Below are 16,655 nucleotides of genomic sequence, written 5' to 3'. Positions count from 1 at the left end.
CAGTTAAGGCAGCACTGATAGGCACAGATAAGGTGGTACTCATGGGCACAGATAAGGCGGTACTGATGGCCACTGATAAGATGGCACTGATGGGTGGCACTGTTGGGCACTGATAGGTACCACTGATAGATGGCACTGATGTGCAGCACTGTTCTTCAGGCACTGATTGTGGGCACTGATAGGTGGCACTGTGGGCACTGACAGATAGCACTGTGGGCACTGATGGGTGGCACTGGTAGGCGGCACTGTTGCCTACTGCTAGGTGGCACTTGTAGGGGGCATAGAGGAGAGGAGTCCCTCTCACTGCCGCCGGTGATCAGCTTTTTTTTGTCCTCTTTGCGCTGTCAACGCGGGGAAAAACAATAGCCGATTACCGGCTGTGTTGACATCACGTGGTAAGGGGTCTCATAGACTCGCTGATCACAGAGCGTGCCACGCGCACCCTTCAGTGGCGCGTGGCGGGGCGTGGCATCAATAGACGTCGTCCCAGCAATGCAGGTCCATGCTGTAGCCGTCATTCAGCTATAGCGCGGATCTCAAGTGGTTAAAGGGGTATACATTATATCTGAACCTAGGGTGCAGAGGCGGCCCTTCCATTAAGGCTGCATGGGCGCTACCCCCCCGTCCATCACCTCCTCCCCTATCCATGTGTCCGGCACCTTTCAGGACACCAGCTCATGGATTCCAATGTGAAGGGGCTGTATTTTTGAAGCACCGATTAGAGCCAGAAGCTCTAATAGGCTTCAATATAGGGTGGGCTCGGGTCGCAGAGAGTGCTCTCCAAGCCCATTAAGGTGTGTTACAACAAATCAATATTCGCTGTTGTAACACTGATTCTCCTTCTGGCCAATCAGGAAGCGAGTTTTGACACCAGTCACCTGATTGGCCTTAAGGACAGGCAATCATATTGGACGCCTACGAGGAGGAGGCAGGAGCTGCTGTGATGCAGAGAGAACAGAGGAGCCACTGCCCGTCGCCTGTAGGAGTCTGCCCGCCTGCAAACAATGGAGTAAGTGCTGGGGTAGAAGGGGGGTGCTGCCGACCAACCCACCGTGCGGTGGTTGTTTGCCACCCACCCCCAAAAAAAAAAACCTCGCTAGCCACCATTGCTAGAGTGTAACGTGGCTGGGAAGTTCCCAGGGTCAGGGCAGCACAAGCAATACCTAGTGGACCCCATGGGGTGGCACTATATGGGTAAAGGTCAACTTTAAGAAAATAAAGTGTCTTTTCAGTAAGCACTTTGCTGGCACACAGGTCCCTCCTGTCAGGCTCTGTTCCCAGCAGTCAGAGCAGTTCTCTATTTGCAGCTGTTTGATTCCAAGCGATGTGCAGATAGGAGAAGTACAGTGCACAGCAATAAGGTAAGGACATATTGCTGGCCAATGTGAGTCCGCTTTGTATTTTTACCAATGAGGAAGACTATATGCCGACCAATAGAAGAGTGCGTTACACCACTGGAGCACAGTTGTAGGGGAGAGCCGACTCCCCTACTGGAAGGAGACATTTCTATTGCTCTGTCTTCTCTGACAGACCGTGTACAGTAGAAGATGGGGTGTGACGCTCCGGGCCGCGGTGGATTGTGGGATGTCACAGACACAGCCTAGTCTTGTCAGCTCATACAGGAATTGAGAACACACACAGTAGACATATTGCTGGGAGCCGGACTGTAAGTACATGACATGCACTGGAGGGGGCATAGCTAGAGCTGGGAGACCGCCTGTCACAGGTGTGCTGTGTAATGTGGGCTGAGGGCGATGAAATGACACGCGTGGAATCCAGGGGAAGCTTCCCGCACCTGTTTCCCTCCTATCACTATGGCGCTGTCATAGGCGGATCGCACCCAACACCACTTCTACTACTCAGAGCTGAGAGGAGCGCCGCGCTGTGTATATCACCATTCACAACCCTCACCCACAGCGCCTCATCCTCTGGGATACGTCTATATAAATACATAATAAACACAACAAGCAGCTGCCTGATAATCTGATAATATTATAGAATGGGCACGACTGATAGAAACAGGCGGCCTGGGAGCTCAGTGTTTATGGAAGACTTTATGACAGCCGGCAAGTTTGTAACATCATGTCTTATTTATCCATCTTATTTGTGTGTGTATAAATATATATATATATATATCTCCCCAACTGTCCCTGATTTGGAGAAATGTCCCTCATATTATTCTGATCTGTATAGATGTATATAAAATGCACATTTTATCTATCAGAAAGGGTTTCCAGCACTATACCTTTCATCTGATTTCTAAATTGCTGCATTTGTAAATTACAAAAGCCAATATAGAGGAATAGTAGTGGTAAAAAAAAAAACACTTGTGGGTTTAACCAATCTTGTTTTTTTGTATAATTCCCCTTTAAGGGGGCGTGTCAAGGGGTGTGTCCTATGCCTGAATACTTTTGCTGATAGGTGTCCCTCATTCCCATCTCAAGAATTTGGGAGATACACGTGTGTGTGTGTGTGTGTGTGTATATATATATATATATATATATATATATATATATATATATATATATATATATATATATATATATATATATATATATATAATAATTTTGCCTATCACAGCCCAAACATAATCAGGGGCAACGCGGTTAGAAAGGTATGGGGATTTAAAAAAAACCCCACACGTTTAGCCTTCATTCACACTAGTCATGCGATTCAACAGGCACCATATGACAAGGCCCCCCCCCCCCCCCCCCGCATTGCTGGAAATGGTTCCTACACAACTTTTTTTCTGATTAAGGCCCCTTTCACAGTGGGGCGGGAGGTGCTTCTGCAGTAAAGCGCCGCTATTTTTAGCGGCGCTTTACTGTCAGATTTGTGGTGCTATTCGGTCTTACTACTTTGTTTTACCCCCCCCCCCACTAGTGGAAAGGTTAAAAACCAGCGCAAAATGCCACTGTAGAGGCATTTTACCAGCGGTATAGCTGCAGTGCCCCATCGATTTCAATGGGCAGGAGCGGTGGAAGAGTGGTGTATACACTGCTCCTTCACCGCTCCAAAGATGCTCCTAACAGGACTTTTTTTTACCGTCCTGCTAGCACACCAATCCATACTAGCTCATTATGCCTTTTCCCTTACAGGTGTAATGGAAAAAAAAAAAAGTCAACGGGTTTACTCCCTATTTAAAAGAAGTCGCAAGCCACAATGAAATCTGGAGGTGCAAGTTGCACTGATCTGCGGCTTTGAAATCGCACTGAAGTAGCACGATTTTAGAGCCTCACTGGTGTGGAAATGTTACTGATTTTATTACACGTGTTTTCTAAGCAAGAAGTTCTTGCATAATGACCAGTAAAATACTTGTCCATAGATGCATTTATATTCATAAAGACATGTATGCGTACTTGTTTTTAGATTGAATTTTTTCTTTGTTTTGACCTAATTTACACATACAAATGCTTATACATGCGTCTAGATGTGTAAAACGCATGTTCGAAGACAGATTTTTTAGATTCTGTGTTACGGATCTGAATGCAGTGCATGTTTACACACCTGTGTAAATGGCTCCATTGAAAGCAATGTGGCTGCATTCAGATCCGTAAGGCTTCATTCACACGAGTATAAAAGTTTTACTGATGTAATGACACCTGTTTTCTAGGTGAAAAGTTCCTGCATAATGATCAGTAAAATATGCGTATAAATGCATAAAGATACATATGCGTGCATAACTCGTTTTACGATAATGTATTTTTCCCCTTTGTTTAGATTTAATTTACACGTGTACACATGCTCAAAGATGCAGATTTTTTGATTCTGTGTTCTGAAAGCCGCTGATGATTACGCACCTGTGTAAATGGCTCCATGTGACTGGCTGTCACAGTGGCCGCATGTTAGTGGGCCCATCTCAAAGACTCCTGATCGCAGCTATAGACAAGGAATGGTCAGTGACAGCTCAGTAACTGTGTTGGATGCGGACAGTGAGCGTACTTTCAGCACAGTAACCTCAGCTGCCATAAACACATCTGTGTAGTGTGTGTATTAAAGGAAAAGTATGGGTTTATGAGAAACAAAATATCCTTATCTCTACGCTGCATCGTTGTGATGCTGCAGCTGTCCCACGTTGGCTCTAAGACAGAGAACTGAGCAATTACATGACCTGTGATCGCTAAGCTCCCTGCTTGAAACAGAGAGTGGTGACTGTCATTCACCTCTCTCTGCTCTGCTCCTTCAGAGCTCACTGGAGTGCCAGGCTGTGGAGGGGGCAGACACAGCTGGTTCCAACTCTTGGCTGTGCGCTGAGAGATGGAGCCAGCTGTCAATCTGGGCAGCCGTCTGGATTGGCTCTGCTCTGTCAGCTGACCATACTTCTGTCTGTTTTAAGGCCTACTCACCTTGTTGTTACTCATAATCCTTACGTGGGCAGCAAGAGCTTAAGTGACCAACCTAGTACCTACAAAGTACCTTAATGTACGTAACTTTGTTGTCTATACTTCCGCATACTAGCTCATTATGAAATACTTACCTTAGAACGAGGCCCCGACATCTGGCCCGATCCACACCGAGGGAGCTGACATGCTCCTTCTGCGTTTCTTCCGGGTATCGTGGCTCCGGCGCTGTGAGTGGGAGATTTCTTTCCGGCCGGTCGGCCACTGCCGGATTTTCAGCCGAGAATCCCCTTGCAGTCAGCGGCGCATACCCAGGGGAATATCTCCTAAACCGTACAGGTTTAGGAGATATTTTTTTACCTACAGGTAAGCCTTATTATAGGCTTTCCTGTAGGTTAAAGTAAAAAAAAAGAGTATACAACCACTTTAAATACACAGCGGAGCTTTGTTTCCTTTCCCGGCCACAGCCGGAAAGGTGGTACGCTTCAGCATGTTTCCAATTCCATCCCAGCTACTCCCATCCGCCGGCACGCCACAGGTTCTGGGCATTATTCTTAACGCAGATTCATGTGGGCTAAATATGCTCTCCATGGTCTGTTACGGTTCCAAGACAGGATGGAGATGTTCAAAGCTCACTTGGTCAGAGATGGGGTGTCAGCGCACCCCCAGCTTCTGCTCTTCCACGTTCCCTCAGTCCGCCGGTCTTATCAAACCTTCTGGTTTAATTTGTCTGAGCCAAGCATGTTCGTTGTCTGAGGCGGTGTTGGAATCTCCCATTCTCGGTCTTCAGACAGCCCTGCTGAAAGCATTTTTTCAGGCTTGCACGCTGACTTCATCACTATCTCGTTTGATTCTTTTGTTTGTAGTTTCATGGCTTTAGCAGACAGTCATGCTTTCATTGCCAAATCAAGTTACTGGAGGCAGTCATTTCCTAGGGGTACGTTGTCTGGTTCTTTACCTTTGTTCTGAAGGTAGGGGGCCAGGCCACCAGGGGGCCCAGTGGCAAGTTTCCAATATCAATTGTTACATTTGGCTGTTCTCTTTCCTGCGGAAATTTATTTTTTATCAAGGTACTCGTCCATGGATTTGACAATTCAGCACCTGCTTCAGTTGGGGGAAGGGGTGGGGAGGGTGCAGTGGCATCCAACTGTTCTCATCAAAGCTTGAACTTACTTCCATCAGATCTGCCCATTGGTAGGGCAAGGTAATGGTGCAGATGTCGTTTCACCACTGGGCTTACCCTTGGGTCGAAAGCAGTCCTTGCTTCTATACCTTGCCAAGCACTCCTTTGATTTTTGGGTACCTGCTGGGAGGTCAGGGGTTAATTTATTCAGTTCCTGTCCTGTCACAGGGTGACCTTGGTTACTGCCCAGGGATCTATAGTCTTTCTCAGGGTGTATTGTGGGCCAATACCCCCTTGATGGTCCACAAGTGGTAGGTTCGGGCCAACGTCATCATTCTAAGTTCCGTTCTCAGCGCAATCTCTTAATTACGATGTTGCCGGGAGAACTGCTCAGGCATGTCAGGCCAGTCATCTTTTGTACGATTCCCCAGCCTGTTTCAAAAGGGGGGCTTACAGTCACTTTGGGTATGCTGGATTCATGCCATGAGACTTATTCCCCAAGATGGAGTTTGACCCTCCTTCCTCTATTCTGGACTCAAACTCAGGTCACAAGCAGATGCTTGACCCGATTTACATAGTATGGGACCAGGTTCTGAATGTCCGGTAGGGTTTCTTCATGTTTTAACGGTGCTTATTGCCACAGCATTGGCCTTATCTGCCAACACTAGCAAACACATCCATCAGGTATCCAGCTCTTCAGGCCCCTGCAAACTCCTGTCAGGTCATTCATTTTATGCGGCTTACACTCTCAAACTTCCCCATACCAAGCTTAGACAGGCCGGGGGTTCGTGGGAATTTCACAGAGTTGCGTAACTAGTGTCCATTTATAGCGTTCAATCATCCCTGCCATTATCTCACAAGGGATCCTCTGGTTAGGCCCTTGTTCCTTTTCCCCTCATGCATCCTCACGCCACAAGCAGTTCATTCCGTGTCTGGGTTTTTTCGGAAATCGGACTTAATCCGATCATCACGGGATATTCATTTTGGCTCTGTGCTGTTGCAGTTTCGGAGCAGGGTGTCCCTCCTTATTGTCAATTCATGGGACATTGGTGTTCATCCTGTTATAGCTGACACCCCGGATCCATTCACTGAAGCCATCCGGGCGCGCGCTACCCTGTTGGATGGTTGGCTACCACCTTTCATTTAGATTTTCATCACACCTACTTTTGTTTCTTTTTGCCCTCTTTTTCAGGCGTACTGACCAGCTAGGCCAAGGCACACCTCAGACCTTGGTAGCTGGGATATCGCATTTCCAGTAAAGACTCTGACTACAAGTAAGAAGGCTGGCCGAAGGCTAGCTTGTATTTGTGGGAGGAGTCTGAGGGGTACATATCCCTCCTCCTCTGCCTGATCCTGTGGCGGCTTGGGTTCGGAGTTCCCACCCACCCGTTTCCCCCAAACCTTAATTTTACTTTAAACATTTTCATATTCATACATTCAGGGTATTCCCTCTTTTTCAGGCGTACTGACCAGCTAGGCCAAGGCACACCTCAGGCCTTGGTAGTTAGGGTATTGCATTTCCAGTGAAGACTCTGACTACAAATATGACATTTTGCATATGAATATTGTGTGCTTTTTATCCTCTCACCAGTTAGTGTTAAGTTTCTTTTCACATCTTTATCCGCTTTTGTTATGAGTGTTGTTTTCCAGCACTGCCTTTTGTGTTTAAATGCAGCACAGCTTAAACACATAAAAGCAAAAGGCTGTATTTGACCTGCTTCCCCTTCAAAGCAGGTCTAGCTCAGCCTTAGAATTTTCATCCAAACTAAACTAAAAGTACATGGGACTCTGCTGATGTTATAAAAATGTACTGTATATCAAACTATGTTAACTATGGGAAAACGAAACCTGTTTACATAAGCCCTATTATAGATTGGACTTGATGGACTTGTCTTTTTTCAACCTCACCTACTATGTAACTATCTCTAATAACAGCCAGCTGAAAACAGGCTTTTGTTTACAGGCTCTGTAGCTCAAGCTGTAATTTGCACACAAGTGGATGACTCATTATTGGTAATTCATCTACTTCTGTGTGTAGTTTCAGTCAAAGCACAAGGCAGGCTAAGCTATGCTCCTTTATTAGCCAAACATTATCATTCTGGATACATTCTGCCCATGTGTGGCCAAGATTTCTGTTCCAAGAGCATTTTCTCTGTGTGCTCTCAGCACAGTGATCGAGCTGTCATGGACAGCTCCCTGGCTCTAGTAATGATCGGCAGCTGATTACGAATCCTGACAGTGGTCATGTGATTGGGCAGTTTTTTTGGCCCCCCAAAGCATAAATACCCTGTTAAAGGGATGCCCGGTTGGATGAAAAGGGGTTAAAAGAGAAGTTTGGGATCATTTTTTTTAAGAACTATACTTACCTATGTGGATGCAGCACATCTGAGAACCAAGCGATCAGTTCTCAGAACTGCCACTGGCTTTCTGCTCTACGCCTCCCCCCCATACGCTTGCTGGAGCACTGGGCTGTGAAGGGGGTGGAGCAGCTGGCTCAGGCTCTCAGCAGCTCCCTGAGAGGCTGAGCCGGATGTCGGTCCAGGCACCTGTCCGAATCCCAACCATATGGTTGCAATCTTTCTTGTGTCTGGACTGCCTCTGTGATTTCAGCCAACAGCGGGCTTCTGCCTTTACAACCACTTTAACTTATGCAGGCGGGGGGGGGGGGGGGGAGAGGGGGTGGTCTCTACTGCAAGTTTTTTTTTTTTTTAAATCCTTCTACAGAGCTGCACTATACTTATTTGTATACAGAACCAATGATCAAGAACCAATACATCTGCTACAAGGGTATTTTGTACTTCTGCCCCAGCTGGAGTATATATATATATATATATATATATATATATATATATATATATATATATATATATATATATATATATATATATATATATATATATATATATATATATATATATATAATTATTTTTTTTTCACAGCAGCACAGTTGTGAATGATGGCAGGGAGATCTTTTGTGTTCAGTGTAATTTGCTGTGCCTCATGTTTGCCACTGTGAACTGCATCTCATTGTTTCTAAATGGAATGCATGAACTGTAAACTCATTCAGTCTCAAGTAGTAATTGTGCAATGGACACGTCCAGACTTGTTTAGATGTGTTTGCAATTTAAGATCGCATGAGTATGTACAGCTGTTGCAGGTGTACCTAGCATTTCCAAATGGCTTAAAGTATATACTGTATGAACTCTAACAATACATTTCTCTAAGGCCCTTTTCACATTGGGCGGATCTGCTCAGCGGACTCCGCCAGCTCAGCAACAGATTGCTCCATTGATCCCGGCTGATCTGGCGGATGACAGGTCCATCTCTGTTCTCCGTGCCGGGACGGACCTGTCAGAGCCCCGCTGTCCTCTAAGGGAGATCAGGCGAAAATAGGTCCGCCTGTCCGTTTTCATCCAATCCTATCCGCTGGATAGATGGCAAACGTTTTGCCATACGTCGGTTTTGAGTGGATGTTATCAGATACATCTCGGATACATCTCTGCTGACATCCGATTGCCCATACAAGGCAATGGGTGGCCCGCTCGGATCCGCCTGAAAAAAGGACAAGCAGATCCGAGCAGGCCTATCGTGTGGAAGGGGAGCCTTATTTGCTCCCTTTTGGTCTGTTCATTATGCCATTGAGAGTGTTTTATTATGTCTATTTGTATAGCGCTGACATATATACAGTATCTCACAAAAGTGAGTACACCCCTCACATCTTTTCATGTGACAACACTGAAGAAATTACACTTTGCTACAATGTATTTTGAGTGTACAGCGAGTATAACAGTGGGAATTTGCTTTCCCCTCAAAATAACTCAACACACAGCCATTAATGTCAAAACCGCTGGCAACAAAAGTGAGTACACCTCTAAGTGAAAATGTCCAAAATGGGCCCAATTAGCTATTTTCCTTCCCTGGTGTCATGTGACTCATTAGTGGTGTCAAGTTTTTTGTGATGGAAACCAGGTAAGGAGTACAAAGAGAAGTGTGTCTTGCCTACAGTCAAGCATGGTCATGGCCTGGGGCTGCATGAGTGCTGCCTGCACTGGGGAGCTACAGTTCATTGAGGAAACCATGAATGCCAACATGTACTTAAGCTGAGCATGATCCCCTCCCTGGGTCACAGGGCCGTATTCCAACATGGTAACTTCCCCAAACATACCTCCAAGATGACCACTGCCTTGCTAAAGAAGCTAAGGGGAAAGGTGATGGACTGTCCAAGCATGTCTCCAGACCTAAACCCTATTGAGCATCTGTGGACTGTTAGAAACCATGAATCAGACAGAAGTTTAGTTAAATCACACTTGTTTAATAATAAAAGTAAATGGAACAAATGTAGTCAAAACATAGCCAAAGTTTGGTAACCGGAAGGGATAGTCAGACAAGCCAGAAAGTCAGGAAGCCAGAAATCAGTGTAGTGGAATCAGGATCTGGAGCCAGAAGGAATGTCAGCCAAGCAAGTGTTTAACAGGAGCGCAGAAGATGTGATACATAGTAGGTGAGGTTGAAAAAAGACACAAGTCCATCAAGTCCAACCTATGGACCTGTGTTGACCAAGGCAAAGGCAGTGATCATCTGGGCTGGATGGCTTAAGTAGGCAGGACTGACGAGCAGGATTTCATTAATAGGTGAGTCACTGTGGAGAGATGGGAGCTGGCAATTAGCTGACAGCTGCGCGGCCAGCTCAGAGGAATGAAGAGCTGAGCCCAGCCCTGACATGGGCATCCTCAAACGGAAGGTAGAGGAGCGTAAGGTCTCTAACATCTACCAGCTCCGTGATGCCGTCGTGGAAGAGGACTTCAGTGGCAAACTGTGAAGCTCTGGTGAACTCCATGCCCAAAAGGATTAAGGCAGTGCTGGGAAATAATGGTGGGCACACAGAACATTGATACTTTGGGCCCAATTTGGACACCCGTGTTATACACATACAGTGGTGTGAAAAAGTGTTTGCCCCCTTCCTCATTTCCTGCTCCTTTGCATGTTTGTCACACTTAAGTGTTTCGGAACATCAAACCAATTTAAACAATAGTCAAGGACAACACAAGTAAACACAAAATGCAATTTGTAAATGAAGGTGTTTATTATTAAAGGTAAAAAAAATCCAAACCATCATGGCCCTGTGTGAAAAAGTGATTGCCCCCTAAACCTAATAACTGGTTGGGCCACCCTTAGCAGCAACAACTGCAACCAAGCGTTTGCGATAACGTGCAATGAGGCTTTTACAGCGTCCTGGAGGAATTTTGGCCCACTCATCTTTGCAGAATTGTCCTAATTCAGTTATATTAGAGGGTTTTCAAGCATGAACGGCCTTTTTAAGGTCATACCACAACATCTCAATAGGATTCAGGTCAGGACTTTGGCTAGGCCACTCCAAAGTCTTCATTTTGATTTTCTTCAGCCATTCGGTGGTGGACTTGCTGGTGTGTTTAGGATCATTGTCCTGCTGCACAATCCAAGTTCGTTTCAGCTTGAGTACACGAACAGATGGTCGGACATTTTCCTTCAGGATCTCTTGGTAGACAGCAGAATTCATAGTTCCTTTTATCACGGCAAGTCTTCCAGGTCCTGAAGCAGCAAAACAGCCCCAGACTGTCACGATCACTCTGGCGTTTCGCCCGTACACAGGAGACTTACCCCTAGAAACCTGTCGTGGAGAACCCGTCGTTTCCCCTTGACGCGCGCTAAAGCGAACGAACGCACTCGCGTCAACATGAACGAGCGCGCACACGCACGTGGGGTCACGAACGGGCGCACGTCTACTCGCGGGGGCGCGCTCACCCGTCGTACGACCGTTTTGGCGCCCTAAGGTCTTCTTAAGGCACTTGCTCCCTTCCATCCGTGCTGTCCAGTCTACAGCGTGTCCGTGACCTTGCTTCCTGTACCTGTACCTGTTACCTTGATTCCTGATACCCGGCTTGTTCCTTGACCCTGATCCGTTGCTGCCTGCCTACGACCTCTGCTTGTCTGACCACGTCTCTGCCTCATCCTCTTGTACCTTGCTGATCGATTCCTGCTGACCCGGCCTGCACCTGACCCTGCTGTTCCTGCTTGCCTGTTGGGGTTCCTGTATTTCCTGATGTCCACCTGCCTGCCAGTCTCCCCACTTGTGCCTGCCTGCTACAGTCAAGTACCATCAGCTCTACCTACTCGCTGTCGGTGCCCTGCTGCTTATCCGGACCGGTCCTATCTGCCAGGCACTTGTGCCCCCTGAACTTTTGAATACCTGTCTCCATCTCCAGGGGTTCATTAGCCAGGGGATACGAGGGGCCGCTCCCTGCATTCCAGGCTCAACTACTAGGTACGTGACAGTACTGGACAGCCATGTCCGAGCCTGCGCAGGGAGCCTCCCCCATGGACGAGCTCTGCCACCACCTGGCCGGCCTTACTCAGGCAGTTAAGAGTTTACAGGAAGGCTACGGTAGACTGGAGGAACAAGTCCAGGCGCTATCCGCTTCTGCACCAGTTGCTCCAGGGGCCCATGCTCCACCGTCAGTCGTGATGTTGCCACCCGAACCCAGGGTCCCAACTCCGGAACGATTCGCGGGAGACCGGAACAAGTTCAGGGCCTTCCGCAACTCCTGCGAACTCTATTTCGCCCTGCAACCTAGGACCTTCTCCCTTGAGGCGACGAAGGTGGGATTTGTCATCTCTCTGCTAACAGATGAACCCCAGGCCTGGGCACACCGTCTGTTGGAACGGAAGGACCCATCCTTAGACTCCATGAACACCTTCTTCCAGGCAATGTCCAGACTCTATGAGGATCCCCAACTCGCTGCAACCGCAGAAGCAGCCTTACATGCCCTGCAACAAGGTCGCAGGCCTGTGGAGGACTACGTCTCAGAGTTCCGACGATGGAGCGCAGACACAGACTGGAACAACGCGGCCCTGCGGTATCAGTTCCGCATGGGCCTCTCCGAGGCTCTGAAGGATGAGTTGGCACGTGTGGGTGTCCCTGAGACTCTGGAAGCCCTGATAGACACCTCTGTCCAAATTGACAGGCGTTTGAGGGAGCGCCGCCAAGAACGTTCTTCCACAACTACTCGCCCGATCTGGATGCTACCACGGGTGCCTAGTCACCCAACTCCTCCTGTTCCAGTCGCATCCACATTGGACACCCCGGAACCCATGCAGCTGGGGCTACTCCGCCCATCTCTGACTCCAGAAGAACGTCAACGTCGCCGGGTCAACAACCTCTGTCTGTACTGCGGAGAACCAGGGCACTTTGTTCGCTCTTGCCCAGCTAAGATGCGTAAGTGCCTCCTTGTTCCACCTGTTCCCTCACCTGTGTTGTCTGATAACACCTCTCATCTGGCTGTTCCTGTTCTTTTACAGCTTCCAGGAAGGACTGTTTCAACCCACGCAGTTATTGACTCCGGGGGCATGCAGTGGCTTTGTAGACTCGTCCTTCGCCCGAAAGAACAGGATTCCCCTTAGGCCGAGAGAGAAGGGGCTCTCGGTATACCTGGCTGACGGGTCTACCTTGGGATCAGGACCAGTGACCCAGGAGACTAGCCCCCTATCCGCTGTCATCGCCGGAACTCACCAAGAACTCCTTTGCCTAGACGTCATCCAGTCTCCTCTGTTCCCCATCATTCTAGGTATGCCTTGGTTGAAGGCACACAACCCACGCATTGATTGGGCCACTGGAATAATTGAATTCCCCTCGGACTACTGTCTCCAGCATTGCTGCCCGACTCCCAACGGGGACTCCTCGGCCCTTCTCTGTCTGGAATCGGATGATGAAACCCGACAAGCTGTACCTAAGTAATACCATGCTTTTCTAGATGTCTTCAGTAAGAAGGGGGCAGAGACTCTTCCTCCCCATAGGCCATATGATTGCCCTATAGAACTGCTCCCGGGGGCAGAAATCCCCTTCGGAAGAATCTTCCCTCTATCCGAGTCTGAACTGAGTACCCTGAAGTCCTACTTGGATGATAACCTTGAAAAAGGATTTATCCGACCCTCTACCTCCCCAGCTGGCGCTGGGATTTTCTTCGTGGAAAAGAAAGACCACTCCCTACGCCCATGTGTGGACTATCGGGCTCTAAACAAGATCACCATTAAAAATCGCTACCCCCTGCCGTTAGTACCTGAACTTTTTCAGAGACTGGGTTCCGCTAAGTTGTTCACAAAGCTGGATCTTCGGGGTGCCTACAACCTCGTCCGTATCAGAAAGGGTGATGAATGGAAAACAGCCTTCCGTACCCGCTTCGGGCACTACGAATACTTAGTGATGCCATTCGGGTTGTGTAATGCCCCAGCCACGTTCCATCATTTTGTCAATGACATTTTTAGAGATTATCTTGATTTGTTTGTAATTATTTACCTGGATGACATCTTAATCTTTTCCTCCACTCTAGCCACCCACCGGGAACATGTTAAGAAGGTTCTGACCCGTCTCCGCCTTCACGGTTTGTACGCCAAGCCCGAAAAATGTGTTTTCGAACAGGAGAGTATTCAGTTCCTCGGCCTGGTCATCTCGGTTAGAGGGGTAGAGATGGATCCCCAGAAGATCTCCGCAATCCAGGACTGGCCTGCCCCCTCCGATAGGAAGGGAGTTCAGCGATTTGTGGGCTTCGCTAACTTCTATCGTAAGTTCATAAAGGGATTCTCTTCTATTATCGCCCCCCATTACCGGGCTGACCAAGCAGGGCCAAAGGTTCCGTTGGACCCCCGAAGCACAAGAGGCCTTCAAAACCCTGAAGGATTTGTTTGTCTCGGCCTCGGTCCTGAAGCACCCCGATCCCGCTCTACCGTATACCCTCGAAGTTGACGCTTCAGAAATAGCAGTCGGAGCTATACTTTCCCAGAGGCAGGGACCCAAGTCCTTACTCCATCCGGTTGTTTTCTTCTCTCGCAAATTGTCAGAGGCCGAAAGAAATTACGACGTCGGTGATCGTGAGCTATTAGCAATTAAGTCTGCACTCGAGGAGTGGCGCTACCTGCTGGAGGGGGCTATCCATACAATCCTGGTCTATACCGACCACAAAAACTTGGAATATTTAAAGACAGCTAAGAGATTGAAGCCTCGTCAGGCCAGGTGGGCACTCTTTTTCTCAAGATTTGTATTCCACATCACTTACCGTCCCGGATCCAAGAATACTAAGCCAGACGCTTTATCCCGCATGTTTAGTCAGCCGGAAAACTCGCCACCTACCGATACCATCCTTTCTGCTGGGAACTTTCTTCTACTCCAGGGAGATGTGGTGTCTCAGGTCAAGCGGGCCTCCATAGGCGCTACACCTCCACCCGGTGCCCCGTTGTCCTCCAACGATGACCTTCTGTGGCATGGGAACAGGATCTTTGTCCCCCAGGCAGTTCGGACCCTGGTTCTGGCCTCCTGTCATGACCATCCTCTGGCTGGCCACTTTGGGGTATTCAAAACCCTGGAATTACTCAGGCGTACATTCTGGTGGCCACGGATGAAGGACGACTGCAAGAGGTATGTACAGGCCTGTGCCACCTGTATTCGGAGTAAGGGCGACAAGTCAAGAGCCTGGGGTCTACTAAGACCGCTACCTGTTCCTGATAGACCATGGAGGATGATCTCCATGGATTTTATCGTCGAACTCCCCCCTTCGGAGAACCATACAACGATCTTTGTCGTAGTCGACAGACTCACTAAGATGGCTCACTTCTTGCCCATGAAGGGCACTCCCTCAGCCGCAGAGACAGCTAACGCCTTTGTTAAAGAAATTGTGAGACTTCATGGCATTCCCGCCAACATCACATCTGATAGGGGGGTGCAGTTCACCTCAAGATTTTGGAGGGCGCTCTGTGGAACTCTGAAGATCGATCTTTGCATGTCCTCAGCCTACCACCCGCAGACCAACGGTCAGACCGAGAGGACGAATCAGACACTGGAACAGTACCTTCGCTGTTTTTCGTCCTTCTCTCAAGACGACTGGGTCTCTCTGTTACCGATGGCTGAGTTCGCTTACAATAACACAATCCACTCGGCCACCAAGCAGTCCCCTTTTTATGCGAACTTCGGGTTCCATCCGTTGTTTTTGTCTGGCAGTCTTCCCGAGTGTTCGGTACCAGCGGTTCAGAAGAAACTTAACTTCTTTGAAGAAAATAACAAGCTCTTACAAGAAACCCTGGCCAGGTCACAGGAGCATAACAAGGAAGTCTTCGACAGAAGGAGAAGAGGGGAGCTGGATCTTAAGGTTGGGGATCGGGTCTGGTTGTCCACCTTGAATCTTAGACTGTTCTGTCCCTCCAAGAAGTTGGGCCCGAAATTCGTGGGTCCCTTCCCGATCAAGAGGAAATTAAATGACGTGACGTTTGAACTCAAACTTCCTGAATCTTTCCGAATTCATCCAGTGTTCCATGTATCGCTTCTCAAACCCGCAGTCGCGGACCCCTTCGCTGACAGGACCTCCAGTCCCCCGGAACCTGTGTTGGTCAATGGGGAGATTGAGTTTGAAATCGAGGCCATTCTGGACTGTAGGAAGAGAAAGAACCAGGTCCAATTCTTAGTCAAGTGGAAGGGGTACGGACCCGAGGAGAACTCCTGGGAGCCAGAAGCTAACATTCATGCCAAGAGACTCATCCGTGCCTTCAAGAATTCCCACCCGAATAAGTTGGCTCAGTTGGGCATCCGGAGGCTGCCCCTTGGGGGGAGCAATGTCACGATCACTCTGGCGTTTCGGCCGTACACAGGAGACTTACCCGTAGAAACCTGTCGTGGAGAACCCGTCGTTTCCCCTTGACGCGCGCTAAAGCGAATGAACGCACTCGCGTCAACATGAACGAGCGCGCACACGCACGTGGGGTTACGAACGGGCGCACGTCTACTCGCGGGGGCGCGCTGACCCGTCGTACGACCGTTTTGGCGCCCTAAGGTCTTCTTAAGGCACTTGCTCCCTTCCATCCGTGCTGTCCAGTCTACAGCGTGTCCGTGACCTTGCTTCCTGTACCTGTACCTGTTACCTTGATTCCTGATACCCGGCTTGTTCCTTGACCCTGATCCGTTGCTGCCTGCCTAGGACCTCTGCTTGTCTGACCACGTCTCTGCCTCATCCTCTTGTACCTTGCTGATCAATTCCTGCTGACCCGGCCTGCACCTGACCCTGCTGTTCCTGCTTGCCTGTTGGGGTTCCTGTATTTCCTAAAGTCCACCTGCCTGCCAGTCTCCCCACTTGTGCCTGCCTGCTACAGTCAAGTACCATCAGCTCTACCTACTC

The 16,655-nt window shown here is 48.6% G+C and overlaps 1 protein-coding gene across 4 annotated transcripts in view; it reads left to right on the top strand.

The window, feature by feature from the left end:
• The first annotated feature begins 1,492 nt into the window (after positions 1 to 1,492).
• Positions 1,493 to 16,655, top strand: part of MACROH2A1 (macroH2A.1 histone) — a 209,697-nt gene continuing 194,534 nt past the window's right edge. For 2 of the 4 annotated variants that reach the window (XM_077473994.1, XM_077473993.1), the window contains exon 1: positions 1,497 to 1,666. The gene's annotated coding sequence lies outside the window, so the exon portion shown is untranslated. Of the gene's footprint in view, positions 1,667 to 16,655 lie in introns of all 4 variants that reach the window. The other 2 variants (XM_077473992.1, XM_077473991.1) reach the window with 2 other exon arrangements.

Source organism: Lithobates pipiens, unplaced genomic scaffold, assembly GCF_037356315.1.
Source record: "Lithobates pipiens isolate NorthernLeopardFrog02 unplaced genomic scaffold, aLitPip1_a1.2 Scaffold_8, whole genome shotgun sequence".
Classification (NCBI taxonomy): domain Eukaryota; kingdom Metazoa; phylum Chordata; class Amphibia; order Anura; family Ranidae; genus Lithobates; species Lithobates pipiens.
This window is presented reverse-complemented; position numbering and strand designations above follow the sequence as displayed.